Below are 6,145 nucleotides of genomic sequence, written 5' to 3'. Positions count from 1 at the left end.
GGATATGCGGGCAGATCAACATGAAGAAGGTGGACTGTGTACAGAGGTGGCCACTAAACACCACACCTTGATGGTTTCACAGTCTTTATCTCCTAAACAAGATTAACTGGACATGGTAAGAATGACTGGAATTTGTTGATCTGCACTTTTTTTGTTGATCTGATTTTTCCTGCCAGCAGTTGACTATGACAGTGATGATGGAAAAAAAGATTGTTAGACGATTTGTAAAAAGCTTTTCATGTCAAATTATATCCTAATATGGTCTTTCTGGGTGTCGAATACAGATGATGTCTGATTATGTTTTGTGCTTTTGCAGAGAAACAAAATGAGCTTTCCTGAGTGTGCACAGTTGATAACTTTGACAAAGAAAATACTTTCTTTCTCTAAACAGTTCTTAAAGCATCACATTTGGCCTCTGGATAGCTAGTGGTGTTTTCAAGCCCTGTTTGTGAGATATCAGCTTGTCCAGTGTGTATGATCTCTCTCATCAATAATGCAGCCTATCAGTCAATGATATGTTTGATACAGCTGGCTGGCTGCTTAGATAATAGCACAGGCATGATGGAGAATTAGGCACAATGTTCTACGCTGACTGTATCTCTCTAATGCACTCTGTCTTTCTTTGGTCATGTTCTTGTGTTATCAAGTTACTAAATTAATGTTAATGATTTGTCATGTTGCGGATTCCTGTATTAATAAATGCTCTTTTGTTCCTAACTTTTTAAAATATAAAACCGTTATGACTCTGTGTCTAATTTGTTTCATAAAGCTCACCAATTTGTTGTCCTAAACTTGTTGATCAGACACACAAGTCATGGTCATTTCTGGGTAATTTAAGATCAGTGGTGGTCATCTTGACTGAACTGAGAACAAAACAATATGAACACCATCGAGAAAGCACAAAAAGTTGAGAAAGCATTACAATAATCGTACAAAGTGCCAGTTTCCCTGGCTGATAAAACTGAACTGACATGGTTGCGCACAGAAAAGTGCACTAATGATTTGATGTTGTGGGAAGCATCAAACAGACAAGCAGTGTATTTATTTTCCCATCATTATATAACAACCATGATGGTGTGATGAGAATGAAAGAAAAAAGACAACAGAGGATAGGATGAGAGGAGGAGGGAAGAGGCAGGGGACAGTAGTGCAGAGAATAAAAAGGTCTCTATTCATGCTGACAGTAGGACACAGTCTTGATTGTACACTACCAAACACACACACACACACACACACACGCACGCACACACAGTCATGCTTGTACACGACCAAACACACACAGACACAAGCATGCACTGTACCTACAGATGCTCACAAAAGCACATACACTTGGACATGAAATAGTCAGAATGTGTTCAGAATGATGCTGCATATTTAAATAAATATTCCACCAAGCTAAACAGAGACTCGGCATAACTACTATCATTGTCTACATGTGCAGTACAATATAGCGAGTAAGTTGAAGAGAGATGTAAATGGGATGTTTGAGAAAAGGAAACAAATACAACAAAATGTCATAATTAACCAAAAGTGGATATTTTTCATCTTTACCCTAGCCATGGTGCTACAAAAGGCTTCTTAAAATACATCAAAACAGAAACAAAAAAGGCTTTCTAAATACATCAGATGAAAAAGAGGGCATGCTGGAAAGCTTCAAAAATATCCTTCTTATAAATAGCATCTGGTTAAACATTGGAATTTCTGTGCCTTTCAACATTGACCTGTGCACCATAATAATAAAGTATTCATTTGAATAGTTTGTGTCCTGTTGGCTGTGCGTTACCAAACAAATGAACCAAGTGTTGTTATTACGCCTCACCGTCAGTTCACTGTGTGAGTCTCTGCTTACCACTAGATGGCGGTAGAAGATAGAAGATAGGAATAAAACTTTGATCCCGGATAATCATGTCTTTTATTAGCTTGGTCTTCATGTGTTCAATTTATATAGGGTAGAGTGCCTTGCTCTAGGTAACTTCAACGGGGCAGAGGCTTTGATCCTCCTCTGAATACAGGATTATATTTAAATCAATTGTGATGAGGTCTGGAACACATAATGCAAAACTGCAACATGGCTATCTCGATAATAATGAGGCCTTTTAAAGCCAAGATGCTCATAATACTCACATTTGTATGACCCTTAATAGTGATAGTGATAGGATCACTTACATTTAGTGCACTTTTTTTTTTAGAAGCCCCAGGCGGGACCCAGCAGTGTCAGCATGAGGTCTGTGATTTGATATCATTCTATATAGGCCATCTACTGTACCCAGAAGAGAGGCAGCTCTGGGGAGAAATGTGTTGTTGCAGATAAAGCGGACCACATGAGACTCAGACAAGACTCTCCACTCGCACCTTCAGAAGGGTTCAGAATAAACAGTTGAGGCTGACAACACCGCTGCAGAATCACTAGTTTCAGCTTCAAGGGAAAACACACAGAGGTTTAGTCCAAGTCAATAGCACAGTAATACAATGTGTGATTAGAAATAAATACACAGTAATAATGAATGTGGCACAGATGGAAAATTATATTCTATTGTAGTTAAATTTTATATATATTTATTTATTTATTTTATTCAACGAGAGGGATATTTACGGATGTATTTCATAGCGTAAGACCAAATGTTAAAATTGATTGAGGTTGTGTTAACCCAAAACTTTGAGTTAGGGGAACCAAAAAGGCCAAAAATGCTCACTCATTTCGGAGTTTGAGGACTCATCCATGCAGCACCCTATGCAAAGTCTGTGTCTCCTCACGTACAGATGGTAGCAGTGGCTCTGCTGATGCAGCTCCTCTTCATAACCAGCAGCACACTCACTGCTTTCCAATTACTTGACTGAAGATAACTTGAGAGAACAGCAAGTCTCCATTATTGTCTCAGCAAAGCAGACAGAAAATTATGCACACTAATACCAACATTGGATGGCAATGAAAGACCCATCAGGGTGTTTTTTTTTCCAGAGATAATGAGTAAAACATGGTCCTTGTTAACGGATGTTTGCCGGTTGGTCGGCTTGGTCTCCCACCTCCAGCCATCGAGGCCCAATTGACAGCCGGGTGGGGTGAGGCGCTCATCAAGTTGTTCACGCTCGCATTCTTACTGTTACAATGACCGACATCAGGCGAACAAGAAAAAGAAGCAAAATCAATTCATCAGTCTGGAAAAAGTTAGATTGATTAAAATTGATACACAAGAAAGAATCCAACAAATAACTGAGGAACCATGTTTAGACACATTCTGTCAAAGAAAAATAAGACTGAGTGGAAGATGACTGGTTAATTGGCTGTCGGTCTGCTATGCTGGCCAGTTGCCTGACTGGTTTCTGACAGAGAACGCTGTGTGTCCACTGCACTGGGATGCCCAGAGCAGTTCAACTGTCCATGACACATTTGCACCATCAAACGCAGAGCCGGCCCTCTCATTTTTGGAGCCCTCTGCAAAATCCGTTCAAGTTACATGTTATATTTCTTGAATAACCTAAATAAACAATTGCCCCCCCCAAAAAGGAATACAAGCAATTATACAAGTTATACAAATCATTCATCAAATCGTCCAATAATGTGTGAGGGATATTGCACACAGACAATAATAATAATAAATAGCACTCAATATAAACATGTGAAAACACAACATGAATACAAATATATAGATATATTTCTAATTAACCCTTTTTCCAAAATACGCCAAAATGGTATGCTAAAATGAGGCGCTGGTTTATGTCTAGCTAACCCTAGCTCCACAGACTGTGCCAGACCCTATTCTGCTGACATGGTTTAGTAAAATGAAAACTTCAAGGTACTATTATATGTGTTTTCAGGGCACATTACGGTGAGCCTCATTAATGTCACTTTTCATTTGGGAAACAGCAAGCAGCAAGGAGCAAACTGCATCAACGTGGCTGCAACACTGTAGTTTGTATACTAGTATTTTAGCTAATTATGAATTTGCTACACTAGTGCAGTACCTTGTGTGTTTTGTATAGGGTTATCAGTGTGGGACTGGCTATCGGTATTGCACTTGGGTTTCTGCTTAATTATTTAATGAACGCCTTTTACCACCTCCCTATACGATGAATGGCCTACTCATTAATGATTCAAAGATCCATTCTACTACTCCAAATTGCAATTTCCATGTTATACTGGATCCTTGATAAATGAGCAATTTGACCATCAAATTACACTGCACCAAAAGGGAAACAAAATAACCAGGTACAACAATGACCTCCCACGTAGATGGATTCAAGCTTGTGCGATATCACTGCAGGAAGATTTCAGTAAAATAGGCCATTTTTACTGATGATATTCTGGCATGTCACAGAAAGGAAAAAAGCACATGAACAAATAATCAAAGTAATGGCAGTTTAATTCCATTGTGATGCAGTTTTTAGAGTCCTGGTATTGTGTATGCTGGCTCACATGTCACTTTGCTGTGGCCGACTGGGACACATTACATTGGTCATGTGGTTAGTAACAACTGTGCTTTAAAAAAAGGCCTATAGTTGTGAGAATTTCACATGAATCAAGAGGTGAGCTTATGGTGGTCACAACATATTGGTTGCTTCGCAATAATTGTGTATTTTTACTTTGAATATTGAACTGTTTAGACAGCGCTGTGACATCTTTTGCTTGGATTTACTTTGACGTGGTTCTCTGCTGTCTTTGCTGTCAGTTTGATTATTTCACCATTCAGCTAAGCTGCTTGCATGCTTACTACACAAAGCAACTTATTTATTTATTTTTGTCTGATTGGCAAAACAAACCAGACAATTGAAATGCATCACTTTTTCTGCACAATAGGATTTTTTTGACAGGAATTCAAGACACTAAGTGTCACAACGAGTCTTTTATTGGCCGTATTTGTGGTGTGAATGAAAACGCACAGTCTATCAGATGTAGTTCTGCGCCTGCCACTGCAAGATCATTGGCGTTGAATGATTTAAACACAGCATAATTTCGAATTTGCCCATCCAGGTCAAAATTGCATCTTTCTAAAAATGTAAGATCATTACCAGAGGATTTACAAATACTGCATAAGTAAGAACATGAGACAGGAATAAAGAATTTGTTGAAAACAACACATTAGATGTCTTCTTTTTTAATTTATTTTCTTTCTTTAATGAACAATTTAGTGTAAAATGATAACAAAGTCTTCAACATGGATTGAACGCAGAGCTAGGATATTAATCAGCTGAGTAAAAAAGTGATTGTATTATTTAAGTTGGTTTTGATGCATTTTTAATTCACACAGCTGGATTTAAATGTCTTCAATCATGTCGAATAGTCTCCTATCTTCCCTGCATACAAACCCATGTAATCTCTCAAGTGGAAACGAACAGTGAAACCTGACAATTATAGATACACTGCTTAATGTGGAGCATAATGTCACCATTATTAGTTTATGCATTATTCTCACTATTGTCACACATTTTTTGTGTGTATGTAAAACATTGCCAGTTTCAAACAAGGCCTTATCAACTCTACAGCGAATCCCTGAGTAGTGAAATCTATTCGAACGGCTCTAATTCTGTGTTTGGCTCATAAATCATTCACGCCGTGTGATTCTGCATGCCACCGCAGACTATATTGACATCTTGTCTCGGTTCAGTGATGAGTCTTTAATCTGATGACGGTCATGCTTCAACAAACAGCCACAACAGAAACAAAAGATCAAGATCAGAATGGAAAAGAGAGATGCGGTTGCATTAACATTGGAATTAAAAATGTTCGGAGTGGAAGAGTGTGTCCATACGTGCAGTCATACTACTGAGGAAACAGCATATGCAGGGACAAGAAAACATGAATATAGTTATTATTAGAGATGGGGAACTGATGGAAGTAGAGGAGGACGTCCCACTATGCTTTTTAGTTTTAATAATGAAACAGGTCATCGACATAATGTCTTTGTCGCTCGTGGAAAATACTGGAGAAACACTTTTTTATGAACTTAGTTTCCAATTGCCCTGTGTGCCAAGAAACACGGTGTATAGAGGAACGCAGTTACATGACATTTTAGGATAGTATGGTACACATGTAATGATGTCATTCTTTACACCACCACCATGTATTGTGTGATAATAAAAAAGTTGATGGTCTACATTTTTTGCTGTTAGAGGAATATCTTAACGACTATATTGGAACGGCATGAAA

Source organism: Clinocottus analis, unplaced genomic scaffold, assembly GCF_023055335.1.
Source record: "Clinocottus analis isolate CAN_PGR_092001 unplaced genomic scaffold, fCliAna1.0.p SCAF_4, whole genome shotgun sequence".
Classification (NCBI taxonomy): Eukaryota; Metazoa; Chordata; class Actinopteri; order Perciformes; family Cottidae; genus Clinocottus; species Clinocottus analis.
This window is presented reverse-complemented; position numbering follows the sequence as displayed.